The 15000-nt window shown below is 45.4% G+C and overlaps 1 long non-coding RNA gene across 1 annotated transcript in view; it reads left to right on the top strand.

Annotated features, from left to right (window-relative positions):
* Positions 1 to 15000, top strand: part of LOC121867672 — a 56065-nt gene that overhangs the window by 31336 nt on the left and 9729 nt on the right. Inside the window, exon 2 of the long non-coding RNA XR_006089211.1 lies at positions 12002 to 12128. This is a non-coding gene — a long non-coding RNA (uncharacterized LOC121867672). The remainder of the gene's footprint in view (positions 1 to 12001; positions 12129 to 15000) is intronic.

Here is a 15000-nt window from a genome sequence, read left to right as displayed (position 1 = left end):
CAGCATCTCTCAAAACATCCTTATCTGTTAACATTATCTATGTTAACTACCCATTAAAGCTCATCTATGTTAACTGCCATTAAAGCTCATCTATGTTAACTACCCATTAAAGCTCATCTATGTTAACTACCCATTAAAGCTCATCTATGTTACTACCCATTAAAGCTCATCTATAACTACCCATTAAAGCTCATCTATGTTAACTACCATTAAAAGCTCATCTATGTTAACTACCCATTAAAGCTCATCTATGTTAACTACCCATTAAAGCTCATCTGTTAACTACCCATTAAACTCATCTATGTTAACTACCCATTAAAGCTCATCTATGTTAACTACCAATAAAAGCTCATCTATGTTAACTACCCATTAAAGCTCATCTACGTTAACTCCATTAAAGCTCATCTATGTTAACTACCATTAAAGCTCATCTTTGTTAACTACCCATTAAAGCTCATCTATGTTAACTACCCATAAAGCTCATCTATGTTAACTACCCATTAAAGCTCATCTATGTTAACTACCCATTAAAGCTCATCTATGTTAACTACCCATTAAAGCTCATCTATGTTAACTACCCATTAAAGCTCATCTATGTTAACTACCCATTAAAGCTCATCTATGTTAACTACCCCTAAGCTCATCTATGTTAACTACCCATTAAAGCTCATCTATGTTAACTACCCATTAAAGCTCATCTATGTTAACTACCCATTAAAGCTCATCTACATAATGTTATCTCCTGAATTTTTTTGGTATTTATAAATTTAGGTCAATTTTGGAAAAAAAATTAGGGGATATTTAACATTTAGGAAGATCTATTTAGAAAACCAATTTAAAAACCTCATATGATTCCCCTAATTAGAGAAGTCTTTAGAAAACTTTAATTGGAAACCTGTATTTAGACGAACCCTCATTAGAAACCTCGTTAGAAAGTACATAAAAAAACCTCAAGCCTCTTATCGGGGTTCCATAATTAGAAACCTATACTAAAACCAACACTTCAGTGAAACCCTGATATATGACCTTTAAAGTGGAGCCCACAGATGAAGCCTCGAAAGAAACCTAGGAAGTGAAGCGAAACCCCACACACACACGCACACACACACACACACACACAGTAAATGGGGTGAGGGAAGAAGGGAGATGGGAGAGTCGGAGGGGAGGAAAGAGGGGAGGAGAAGAGGGGAGGAGAAGAGGGAGAAGGAAAGAGGAGAAGGAAAGAGGGGAGGAGGAAAGAGGAGAGGAGAAGGAGGGAGGAGGAAAGAGGGGAGGAGGAAAGAGGGGAGGAGGAAAGGGAGAGGAAAGGGGAGGAGGAAGAGGGGAGGAAAGAGGGAGGAGGAAAGAGGGGAGGAGGAAGAGGGGAGGAGGAAAGAGGGGAGGAGGAAAGAGAGGAGGAAGAGGGGAGGAGAAGGAAGAGGGGAGAAGGAAAAGGGAGGAGGAGGAAGAGGGAGGAAAGAGGGAGGAGGAAAGAGGGGAGGAGGAAGAGGGAGGAGGAGGAAAGAGGGGAGAAGGAAAGAGGGAGAAGGAAAGAGGGGAGGAAAGAGGGGAGGAGGAGGAAGAGGGGAGGAGAAGGAAAGGGGGGAGAGAAAGAGGGGGAGGAGGAAGAGGGGAGAAAGAGGGGAGGAGGAAAGGAGGAGGAAAGAGGAGGAGGAAGGGGAGGAGAAAGAGGGGAGGAAAGAGGGAGGAGGAGGAAAGAGGGAGGAAGGGAGGAGGAAAGGGAGGAAGGGAGGAGGAAAGGGAGGAGGAAGGGGAGGAGGAAGAGGGAGGAGAGGGAGAAGGAAGAGGGAGGAGGAAAGAGGGAGGAGGAGAGGGGAGGAGGAAAGAGGGAGGAGGAAGAGGGAGGAGGAAGAGGGAGAAGGAAAGGGAGAAGGAAAAGGGAGGAGGAAGGGGAGAAGGAAAGGGGAGGAGGAAGAGGGAGAAGGAAAAGAGGAGGAGGAAAGAGGGGGAGAAGGAAGAGGAGGAGGAAAGAGGGGAGGAGGAAAAGAGGGAGGAGGAAAGGGAGAAAGAGGGGAGGAGGAAAGAGGGAGAAGGAAAGAGGGAGGAGGAAAGAGGGAGAGGGAAAAGGGAGGAGGAGGAAGAGGGAGGAGGAAAGAGGGAGAAGGAAAGAGGGAGGAGAAGGGGGAGAAGGAAAGAGGGGAGGAGGAAAGAGGGGAGGAGGAAAGGGGGAGAAGGAAGAGAGGGAGGAGGAAGGGGGAGGAGGAAAGAGGGGAGGAGGAAAGAGGGGAGGAGGAAAGAGGGGAGAAGGAAAGAGGGGAGAGGAGGAAAGGGGAGAAGGAAGAGAGGAGGAGGAGGAAAGAGGGGAGGAGGAAAGAGGGAGAAGGAAAGAGGGGAGAAGGAAAGAGGGGAGGAGGAAAGGGGAGGAGGAAGAGGGAGGAGGAAGGGAGAAGGAAAGAGGGGAGGAGGAAGGGAGAAGGAAAGAGGGAGGAGGAAGAGGGGAGGAGGAAGAGGGGAGGAAAGAGGGAGGAAGGAAAGAGGGAGGAAAGATCACACAAACTTGTCCCTGTGGCCTCTAATGTACCGTCAGTGTCGTGTTTTTGTCAGCTGATGGTCGATGAATCCGCATTTAATCTGAAAACCCTGACGACACAGTAAACAGTGACCCGTGTGCTGGTAACGACAACAACCATTATTACTACAACAACAATTATAGTAACAACGATTATTACAACAACAATTATAGTAACAACAATTCTAACAACCTGGCAGCAATTAAACTAAAACCAATTACATCAACAAACTCATAACTACAACAACATCTATAGCCATTTGAGGTCGTATAGGGTTTAATTGGCTGTTGCTGAAGCACCCACATCAACAACTATCATAACAACAATTATTTACGAGGAAAATTTAACATAGGAACATTTAATAAGGAGTTCTGAACCCTGTGAGAATTAGTCCTCCAAACCCGTCAACCAATCAACGACCCTGAAGCAATAGACAACCAATCACCGTCGAGGACAACCTTACGGCAAGTCTGTGTGATTTAGTATCCAAGAAAACCACCAATGAGGCCCGAGATGGATATTGCCACCTCAGGGCCATCTTATTAATTAAACCCACCAAACGGGCCAATTCCACTTATGAAACGATCTCATTCCATTTTTCCTCCCTAAAAGGAACTGGAAGGTATAAGATAATAAAGGAAGTTATATCTAAGGTAAGGAAAGAGTTTTAGTACTTAGGAAAACTAATAAAGGGATAAGTTTAGTCTTTGTGCCTCAGTTGAACGAAGGATAATTTTTGTATTTTTTTCTTCTCGGGATAAAGGGTGAGTCAGTGAGTCAGTTTAGTGGGTTGTCGTGTAGTTTAGTGGGTTGAGTCGTTTGGTTAGTGGGTTGAGTCGTGTTAGTTTAGTGGGTTGAGTCATGTTAGTTTAGTGGGATGAGTCGTGTTAGTTTAGTGGGTCGTGTATTAGGTTAGTCGTGTTAGTTTAGTGGGTTGAGTCGTGTTAGTTTAGTGGGTTGAGTCGTGTTAGTTTAGTGGGTTGGTGTACCAGTTTAGTGGGTTGAGTCGTGTTAGTTTAGTGGGTTGAGTCGTGTTAGTTTAGTGGGTTGAGTCGTGTTAGTTTAGTGGGTTGAGTCGTGTTATTTAGTGGGTTGAGTCGTGTTAGTTTAGTGGGTTGAGTCGTGTTAGTTTAGTGGGTTGAGTCGTGTTAGTTTAGTGGGTTGAGTCGTGTTAGTTTAGTGGGTTGAGTCGTTAGTTTAGTGGGGTTGAGTCGTGTTAGTTTAGTGGGTTGAGTCGTGTTATTTAGTGGGTGAGTCGTGTTAGTTTAGTGGGTTGAGTCGTGTTAGTTTAGTGGGTTGAGTTGTGTTAGTTTAGTGGGTTGAGTCGTGTTAGTTTAGTGGTTGAGTCGTGTTAGTTTAGTGGTGAGTCGTTAGTTTAGTGGGCTGAGTCGTGTTAGTTTAGTGGGTTGAGTCGTGTTAGTTTAGTGGGTTGAGTCGTGTTAGTTTAGGGCTGGAGTCGTGTTAGTTTAGTGGGTTGAGTCGTGTTAGTTTAGTGGGTTGAGTCGTGTTAGTTTAGTGGGCTGAGTCGTGTTAGTTTAGTGGCTGAGTCGTGTTAGTTTAGTGGGCTGGAGTCGTGTTAGTTTAGTGGGTTGAGTCGTGTTAGTTTAGTGGGTTGAGTCGTTAGTTTAGTGGGCTGGAGTCGTGTTAGTTTAGTGGGCTGGAGTCGTTGTTGAGGGCTGAGTCGTGTTAGTTTAGTGGGCTGAGTCGTGTTGGTTTTAGTGGGTTGAGTCGTGTTAGTTTAGTGGGTTGAGTCGTGTTAGTTTAGTGGGCTGAGTCGTGTTAGTTTGAGGGTTGAGTCGTGTTATTTAGTGGGTTGATGTGTTAGTTTAGTGGGTTGAGTCGTGTTATTTAGTGGGCGAGTCGTGTTAGTTTAGTGGGCTGAGTCGTGTTAGTTTAGTGGGCTGAGTCGTGTTAGTTTAGTGGGCTGAGTCGTTAGTTTAGTGGGTTGACGTGTTAGTTTAGTGGGCTGAGTCGTGTTAGTTTAGTGGGTTGAGTCGTTAGTTTAGTGGGCTGATGTGTTGTTTAGTGGGCTGTCGTGTTAGTTTAGTGGGTTGAGTCGTGTTAGTTTAGTGGGCTGAGTCGTGTTAGTTTAGTGGGTTGAGTCGTGTTAGTTTAGTGGTTGAGTCGTGTTAGTTTAGTGGTTGAGTCGTGTTAGTTTAGTGGGTTGAGTCGTTAGTTTAGTGGGTTGAGTCGTGTTAGTTTAGTGGGTTGAGTCGTGTTAGTTTAGTGGGTTGAGTCGTGTTGGTTTAGTGGGTTGAGTCGTGTTGGTTTAATTGGGTTTAGTGTGGGGTGAGTCGTGTTGGTTTAGTGGGCTGAGTCGTGTTGTTAGTTTAGTGGGTTGAGTCGTGTTAGTTTAGTGGGCTGAGGTCGTGTTGGTTTAGTGGGTTGGTCGTGTTGGTTTAGTGGGCTGGAGTCGTGTTAGTTTAGTGGGCTGAGTCGTGTTAGTTTAGTGGGTTGAGTCGTGTTAGTTTGGTCATTGTTGTTTAGTGGGTTGAGTCGTGTTAGTTTAGTGGGTTGGTCGTGTGTCAGTTTGGTGGGTTGAGTCGTGTCAGTTTAGTGGGTTGGTCGTGTCAGTTTAGTGGGCTGAGTCGTGTTAGTTTAGTGGGTTGAGTCGTGTTGGTTTAGTGGGCTGAGTCGTGTTAGTTTAGTGGGTTGAGTCGTGTTGGTTTAGTGGGTTGAGGTCGTGTTGGTTTAGTGGGCTGGTCGTGATTGTTGGTTTAGTGGGCTGGAGTCGGTTAGTTTGAGTGGGTTGAGTCTGATGTCGTTTGTTGTTAGTTTAGTGGGTTGAGTCGTGTTAGTTTAGTGGGTTGGGTTGTCGTGTTGGTTTAGTGGGTTGAGTCGTGTTAGTTTTAGTGGGTTGAGTCGTGTTAGTTTAGTGGGTTGGAGTCGTGTTGGTTTGTGGGTTGAGGTCGTGTTGGTTTAGTGGGTTGAGTCGTGTTAGTTTAGTGGGTTGAGTCGGTTTGTGGGTTGAGTCGTGTTAGACTGTGTTTAGTGGGTTGGTGTGTGTTAGTTTGTGGGTTGGTCGTGTTGTAGTTTAGTGGGTTGGTCGTGTTGGTTTGGAGTGGGTTGAGTCGTGTTGGTTTGTCGTTTAGTGGGTTGAGTCATGTGTCATGTCAGTTTAGTGGGTTGTCGTGTCAGTTTAGTGGGTTGAGTCGTGTTGGTTTAGTGGGTTGGAGTCGTGTTGGTTGGTGGGTTGGTCAATGTGTTTAGTAGGTTGAGTCGTGTTAGTTTGAGTGGGTTGAGTCGTGTTAGTTTAGTGGGTTGAGTCGTGTTGGTTTAGTTTGAGTGGGTTGGTGTGAGTTGTTATTGATGGGTTCTGTGTGTGTATGTATGTATGTGTATGTATATATGTATGTATGTATGCATGTATGTATATATGTGTGTGTATGTATGTGTATGTATGTATGTATGTATGTTGTTTATGTATGTATGTATGTATTTGTGTATTATACACACAAATTTAATCAAAACAAACTGAACCTCCTCTCTCTCTCTCTCTCTCTCTCTCTCTCTCTCTCTCCACCAAAAGGAAAGTTTCACTACAAGATAATTCTCTCCCCTCCGTCCTCTCCTCTATCTCTTCTTATCTCTCTCTCTCCTCTCTCTCTCCTCTCCTCTCTCTCTCTCTCTCCTCTCCTCTCTCTCTCTCTCTCTATAACTTCTCGTTCCCCTCAACACATAGTACTGACAGGGAGTGACAATAAGGGAAGATATCAGGCCAGTGCCACTGCCCCTGCAGTGCCACTACCTGCCCACTGCCAGTGCCACTACCCTACCAGTGCCAGTGCCACTACTACCAGTGCCTACCCCTGCCACCACTACACCATTGCACTACCCTGCCACTACCCTGCCAGTGCCACCCACTACCCACTACCAGTGCCACTACCCTGCCAGTGCCTACCCGTACCAGTGCCACTACCCTGCCAGTGCCACTACTGCCCAGTACCTACCACCCAGTGTACTGCCAGTGCCACTACTACCAGTGCCACTACCCTGCCTACCCCTGCCATGCCACTACTACCTGGTACTACCACCACTGCCAGTGCCACTACTACCCTGCTGCCGAGTGCTACCCTGCACTACCCCACTGCCAGTGCCACTACACCCTGCAGTGCCACTACTACCCACTACCCCTACCAGTGCCACTACCCTGCCAGTGCCACTACCCCTACCAGTGCCACTACCCCTGCCAGTGCCACTACCCCTACCAGTGCCACTACCCCCTGCAGTGCCACCCACCCCTACCAGTGCCACTACCCCTGCCAGTGCCACTACCCCCAGTGCCACTACCCCCTGCCAGTGCCACTACCCCTACCAGTCTGCACTACCCCTGCCAGTGCCACTACCCCTACCAGTACCCCTAGTGCCACTACCCTGCCAGTGCCACTACCCAGTGCCACTACCAGTGCCACTACCCCTGCCAGTGCCACTGCCTACCCTGCCAGTGCCCACTGCCCCTGCCGGTGCCACTACCCTACAAAGTGCCACTGCCACTACTACCAGTGCCACTACCCCTGTGCCACTACCCCACCCTACACCACTACCTTGGCCAGTGCCACTACCCTACACCACTCCCTCCTTCAATCTACTTCTCTCTCAATTCTTCCCTCGCTCTCTGTCTTTCCTCCCCCTTACTCCCTCCCTCCCTCACCTGTCCCTCCCTCACCTGTCCCTCCCTCACCTCTCCCTCCCTCACTCTCCCTCACTCACTCTCCCTCACCTCTCCCTCACTCTCTACACAGTATATTGCCCGTATTAAGCTTGTAATATCACCGGCCACATTCCTGTCTGGTGTGTGCCTCCCCCTCTCTCTCTCTCTCTCTCTCTCTCTCTCTCTCTCTCTCTCTCTCTCTCTCTCTCTCTCACACCTGTATAAGCTCAGGGGATTCCCCGTCCTGGCCACCGCTTTCACGCCCAAATCTTCTTATGCAGACCATCACGTCTGATTGGTCACTCTAATGTATGCTGCGATCTGATTGGTCTAAGTTCTGATGGGTCTTGATTCTGATTGGTCAAGGTTATAATTGATTTTGGTCCCGATTGGTCGAAGTTGTGATTGGTTAATAGAATATGTCGTGAAATCTGATAGGTGGAGTTTCTGATTGGCAGAGGAAAGATATGCAGCAGAGTTCTGATTGGCCAAGAGAAAGTGATGTCTTATTGGTCGAGAGAGAGAGAGAGAGAGAGAGAGAGAGAGAGAGAGAGAGAGAGAGAGAGAGAGAGAGAGTGTGTGTCTGTGTGTGTGTGTGTGTGTGCATTTCAATTATCTTATATATGAATTACAGTGACGCATTAGAGATTGACAGTGAAATGAGTCCTCCTAACAGGAATGTAATAGTCTCTAACAGTGATCGACAGTATCTGTACAGGAGAGTAACAGTATCTGGGCCAGTATTCAACAGTGATTTGAACAGCATTCAACAAGATCAACAGTATTCACAGTGATTTGACAGTATCTAACAGTGAGTAACAACAGATTTAAGAAAGTGATTTAACAGTGACCCAATACAGTGAGTAAACAGTATTCAATATGATTTAACAGCATCTAACAGGAGCAACAGCATTCAACAGCAGATTTTAACAGCATCTAACAGTGAGTAACAGTATCTAACAGTGATTTAACAGTATCTAACAGTGAGTAACAGTATCTAACAGTGATTTAACAGTATCTAACAGTATCTAACAGTGAGTAACAGTATCTAACAGTGAGTAACAGTATCTAACAGTGAGTAACAGTATCTAACAGTGAGTAACAGTATCTAACAGTGATTTAACAGTATCTAACAGTATCTAACAGTGAGTAACAGTATCTAACAGTGATTTAACAGTATCTAACAGTGAGTAACAGTATCTAACAGCGATTTAACAGTATCTAACAGTGATTTAACAGTGATATAATTAAGCCAGTGAGGAATGTAGCAGTGACGTGTGTGTAAATGTCAAAAGAGAGAGAGAGAGAGAGAGAGAGAGAGAGAGAGAGAGAGAGAGAGAGAATTCCTATTTCCTAAAACTATTATTTAAATCACTGTTGCTAATATAATAAATTTAATCAGTTTTTTTTAGGATATTACAGTGAAAAATAATAAAATTCACTGTAAGAATCCACAAATGAAGTTAGAGAACAGTGATGGGATTAAAGCTAATTGTGTCGTATGGCAGTGATAGCTTTCCAAAATGTCAGCAAAGAATTAATACCGATTCTTAATATTTATCACTGTTTTTGGGGATATTAGCAGTGAGAATTAAGTTTTTTTGGGGGTGATATTACAGTGAAAAAGAATATATTTCACTGTAAGATAAGTATTCGATGAGGTTTGATAATAGCTCCAGGTTTTGGTTAGGTTGAGGTGTGTGGTAACTCAACTCAGGTTAAAATGTCAAGACGAATTTTCTGTTGTAAAGTATAGCAGCCAAACGTGTGTTAATACTATCATTGTTAACCACCAAAATAACCCGGTTCTTAAGTTCTTACAGTGAAAAATAACCTACCGTAATGTGTATCGATGTATTGGTGATTGATATTAACGGTGATTTGGTTATTTAAAGTGAAGGATTTAGTTTAGAGTGAATTTTTACGAGCTGATGTGATTTTATTGTGATGTTTGGAAGCGTTTTTGGTTATTACAACTGAAATCACGATAAATAACACGTTTTTTTAGGTGTTACAGTGAGGAAATAACAGTGTTTATCTATTATGAGTTATGTGTGATTGCAAAGAACAAGAAGGAAATAACAGCAGCAGCGTTGGTAAAATTAAACCAATCGTAAAATCGACTTTCCTGAACTTAATTCCCGATTTTGTGTCCATCCAGACAGATTTTACAACATATTTTAAAAAGCCATTGTTGATACTGTTTTAAAGGGAGGATTTTTAAGCATTTGGCGTTTAATTTAGGTATATTTTAGGTATCTTGGGTTTAATTAATAAATTTTAGGTATATTTTAAGTATTTTTGGGTTTAATTAATAAATTTTAGGTATATTTTAAGTATTTTTGGTTTAATTAAGGTATTTTAGGTATATTTTAAGTATTTTTGGTTTAATTAATAAATTTTGGTATATTTTAAGTATTTTTGGTTTAATTAATAATTTTTTAGGTATATTTTAAGTATTTTGGTTTTAATTAAGGTATTTTAGGTATATTTAAGTATTTTGGTTTTAATTAAGGTATTTTAGGTATATTTTAAGTATTTTGGTTAATTAATAAATTTTAGGTATATTTTAAGTATTTTTGGTTTAATTAAGGTATTTTGGGTTTAACTAAGGCGTAATAAAGGAATATTTATATATATGAGCTGTGATGCGTTACAGAAATCTCAAACCCTTAATTTGTCTCCAGAAAATCGGATTTACCTGATTAATTACAGCCAGATTAAGTGTTTACTCCTAATTTACTTGGGATATTAATCTGTGTTATGTAAAATCTTGAGAAAATTCTTATAATTTGTAGTTTAATAAAGTTTAGGATTGTGGTAATTTGGTGTACTTAGGAGTTTATTAAGATTACATTAGGAGTATTAAGGTCACTTATTTCACATATAGATATAATTATGAAACTTTTATATGAAGATAATTAATAAAAAAATACGATAAATATATAAACTTTGACGTGTAGTGATGATTTAAACTTTGACGTGTAGTGATGATTATAAACTTTGACGTGTAGTGATGATTATAAACTTTGGGGGTGGCGTGTGTGTAGCAGGTGAATAAGACCAGACCCGACACACACACACACACACACACACACACACACACACACACACACACACACACACACACACACACACACTGGCTACTGGTTGAATAATTGATGATCTACCTAGCCCTCTATCCCTCTATCCGGCTGTCTACATCTACTACAGCATCTAACCGGCTGACTGATATCTATCCGGCTCTGATATAATCTATCCGGCTGTCTAAAATCATCTATCCCTCTGTCTACACCTTCTGTTACATCTATCCGGCTTCTATCACCGTCTAACCGGACGTCTAACACCAGCTACGAATCTATCCGGTTGTCTACATTTAGTACATCTATCCGGCCTCACCACCACCATGCAGCCGGTCAATACACAAGCCATCATTAAGATTATTGGTAAGTGTGATATATCCGGCTAAATAATGATTCTTAGGGGTAATATCCGGCTAAATAGTTACTCTTAGGGGTGATATCCGGCTAAAGAATGATTCACACGGGTAATAACCGACTATATAAAGTTTCTTACCTAGATAGCCTTAAAAATGGCTGAAAAATTACACCGAGACTCTACCTTAACTAGATACGGTCACGTAACACCAGTTAGAGGTGAACTAGTGTATTTAGGTTAGGTTAAGTTTGGGTTAGGTTAGGTTAGGTTAGGTTAGGTTAGGAATATTGATCTTTGTCAGTCAGAACTTTGATCAGTAGTGACTGTAGTGATTTTGTGAAGTGACCCCTCCATGGTGTGAGAATTACTTACACACACACACACACACACACACACACATGAAAACCTTAAACATATATGTAATCAGTTAACTATTAAAGCCAGGTACATATGTGTCAAGACCTGAAAACACATGTGGTATTCTGGGGTTGATGACTGACAGGTGTGTAATGGACACATGTGGAATATATTTTATATGTTGGTTGGTAAAGGTCAGATAATGTTTATTTATTTATTTATTTATTTAGGAAAGGTGATGATGATGCTACTACTACTACTACTACTACTACTACTACTACTACTACTACTATCAATAATAATAATAATAACAAAACAACGATTTTGACCACTAATGCATCAGCCAACAAGAGTCATTATATACCGACACTTCAGCTCGTATCGTCATTAATCTAATTACCATCCTAATGACCGGTTCAGTGGCCTAATTGGGTTATTACCTTCATTCTGAGTTAATTTATTCTTTCGTCTGGCGGTCGTCTGCCTGGCGTAAAGCTGTGTGTGTGTGTGTGTGTGTGTGTGTGAGACAGACAGACAGACAGACAGACAGATAGACAGAAAGACAACAATACAAACCACCCAGACCCCACCACCCTCTAACCCCACCCCACCCCCTATACCCACCCACCCTCTAACCCACCCTACCTACTAACCCACCCACCACCCACTAACCCACTACCCCACTAACCCCACCCACCCCACCCCACTAACCCACCCTACCCACCCTACCCACCCCTACACCCCACTAACCCACCTAACCCACTCAATCTTCTACCGTAAATAAGGAAGGTAAAGGTGTTGCTGTGGCCAGGTAAGATAATTAATTAAACACAGGTACAGGAATAGCAGGTAAGCGGCGCGTCTCTTTGTCTGTGTGGCCAGTGTTTGTCTGTCTGTCTGTCTGTCTGTCTGTCTATCTGTCTGTCTATCTATGTATCTGTCTCTTTCTAATATTACTTCAGGAGTAATCCAGCCACACCTCTCTCTCTCTCTCCTCTCTCTCTCCACTAATCCACCAGTTAACAATCGACTGTGTTGTTTTCAGCCATGGAGTTGAGACGTGTCTGAGAGAGGTACCAGGCCAGGTTGAGACAGTCTGCCTTCTTAGCTGTGGTCGTCATAGCTGCCTTGACTTCATTCTCTATTTTAGCTGCACTACACACGCTGCCCAGGTGAGAAGCTAAACGAAGGTGTGTGGGGGGTGTGTGGAGGTGTGGGGGGAGGTGTGGGGAGGTGTGGAGGGTGTGGGGGTGTGGGGGTGTGGGGGTGTGGGGAGGTGTGGGGGAGGTGTGGGGAGGTGTGGGGAGGGTGGGTGTGGAGGGTGTGGAGGGGTATGGAGGTGTGTGGGGGGAGGTGTGGGGGAGGTGTGGAGGGGGTGTGGGGGGGAGGTGTGGGGAGGTGTGGGGGGGGGGTGTGGGGGGGAGGTGTGGGGAGGTGGGGGAGGTGTGGGGAGGTGTGGAGGGTGTGGGAGGTGTGGGGGGTGTGGGGAGGTGTGGAGGTGTGGGGGAGGTGTGGGGAGAGGTGTGAGGGTGTGGGGGAGGTGTGTGGGGAGGTGTGGGGAGGTGTGGAGGGTGTGGGGGAGGTGTGGGGAGGTGTGGGGGTGTGGGGAGGTGTGGGGAAGGTGTGGGGTGTGGGGGGAGGTGTGGGGGTGTGGGGGGGTGTGGGGGAGTGTGGGAGGGGTGTGAGGTGTGGAGGGTGTGGGGGGTGTGGGGGAGGGTGTGGGGGGGGTGTGGGGGGTGTGGGGAGGTGTGAGGGGTGTGGGGGGGAGGTGTGGGGAGGTGTGTGGGGGGTGTGGGGGGGGTGTGGGGAGGAGGTGTGGGGTTGGGGAGGGTGTGGGGAGGTGTGGGGGTGTGGGAGGTGTGGGGGAGGTGTGGAGGGGTGTGGAGGGTTGTGGGGGGGTGTGGGGGGTGGGGGTGTGGGGAGGTGTGGAGGGGTGTGGAGGGGTGTGGGGGGTGTGGAGGGTTGTGGGGGAGGGTGTGGGGGAGGTGTGGGGAGGTGTGGGGGTGTGGGGGTGTGGGGGTATGGAGGGGTGTGGGGGGTGTGGAGGGGTGTGGGGGGAGGTGTGGAGGGGGGTGTGGGGGGGTGTGGAGGGTGTGGGGGAGGTGTGGAGGGGTGTGGGGGGGTGTGAGGAAGGTGAGAGAAGAGAATGAAATATTTAGTTCGACAAGAAAGAAAGGATTGTCGTGAAGAACAAGAGAGAGAGGCCGTCGACAGAAACAGTGAAATGAACGTTCAACATGACTCAATATTGTTCAATACCTTTATTGTCCTCTCTCTCTCTCTCTCTCTCTCTCTCTCTCTCTCTCTCTCTCTCTCATCTCCCCCCCCTCTCTCCTCTCCCCACCCCTCCCCCACCCCCCTCTCTCCCCACCTCTCCCCCCACCCCCTCTCCCCTCCTCTCCCCCTCTCTCCCCCTCTCCCCACCCCTCTCCCCCCCCTCTCAGTAACCACATCAGCAACAATCTACCCATCAACCCATCTGTCAATTACCACCGACTACCAAATCATCGTCTACCAATGACTTTCAATTATCAACCCGAGTCACATAGACAGATAGATAGATAGATAGATAGATAGATAGATAGACAGATAGATAGATAGATAGACAGACAAACAGACAGACAGATAGACACATTTTAATCTATATCTTGTGGGTGTTATAAAATCCCTTGGCATTAGTGTTGCTCTTCCGGTTAATTTAGTTCACCTTTGTAGCAACATTACCTGTATGTATGTATGTATGTATGTATGACTGTATGTATGACTGTATGTATGTATGTATGTATGTATGACTGTATGTATGTATGTATGTATGTATGTCACAGTCTCCCCAACGTCCGGGTCTGTTTTCCTCAGCTAGCCTCGATGACGTCACTATTTGTTTACCTACGTCACGGGAGGTTGATAACAGCGCCATCTCTTAGCGGCCTCTGAGTCTCTCTAGCTAACTTCACCTGTTGATTCAATGCTCTGATATTAACCTAACCTAACCAAATCTAATCTGACTTAACACTAACCTAACCTAACTTAACCAAATCTAACCTGACTTAATACTAACCTAACCTAACTTAACCAAATCTAATCTGACTTAACACTAACCTAACCTAACTTAACCAAATCTAATCTGACTTAATACTAACCTAACCTAACTTAACCAAATCTATTCTTGACCTAATACTAACCTAACCTAGCTTTTAACCAAATCTAACCTGACTTAATACTAACCTAACCTAACCTTAACCAAATCTAACCTGACTTAATACTCAACCTAACCTAACTTAATCCAAACACACCAATTATTCCTTCCTTCCCTTCATCCCTTCCTTCTTCCTTCCTTCCCTTCCTTCCTCCTTTCCTTCCTCCTTCCTCCCTTCCTTCCTCTTCCTTCCCCTTCCCCTTCCTTCCTTCCTCCCTTCCTTCCTTCCTTCCTTCCTTCCTTCCCTTCCTTCCTTCACATAAACCAAAGACACCAAAAATATCCTCCAATATATTGGTTTACTCCTCACCTGAGAAGACGCGATTACCAGGTGTATAGCTATCAACAGGTGACCTCATTAAGCCTGCCCCTTGCTACCTCAATGGGGGAGTAGGAGGAGTGGCCACTTGCTACCTCAATAGGGGAGGGAGGGAGGGGGATGAGGGGAGTTGGAGAGGGGTGAGAGGCCACTTGCTACTTCAATAGGGGAGGAGGAGTGGGGGTGAGTGGGGAGTTGGAGAGGGGTGAGAGGCCACTTGCTACCTCAATGGGGGAGTGGGGGGATGGGGGAGTTGGAGAGGGTGAGAGGCCACTTGCTACCTCAATGGGGAGTGAGGGGAGGGAGGGGAGTTGGAGGGGGTGAGAGGCCACTTGCTACCCTTCAATGGGTGAGTGGGAGGAGTGGGAGGAGTGAGTGGGGGAGTTGGGGAGGAGGCCACTTGCTACCTAAGTGGGGTGAGAGGGGTGAGGTGAATGCCTTCCTAAGGGATATTCTGGAAGTGAGAGGGAACGAGAGGGAACGTGAGGGAGAGGGAGGAGAGGGAGGAGAGGGAGAGATTGAATAGGTC

The sequence above is a fragment of the Homarus americanus genome, unplaced genomic scaffold (assembly GCF_018991925.1).
Source record: "Homarus americanus isolate GMGI-L3 unplaced genomic scaffold, GMGI_Hamer_2.0 scaffold46583, whole genome shotgun sequence".
Lineage (NCBI taxonomy): Eukaryota > Metazoa > Arthropoda > Malacostraca > Decapoda > Nephropidae > Homarus > Homarus americanus.
This window is presented reverse-complemented; position numbering and strand designations above follow the sequence as displayed.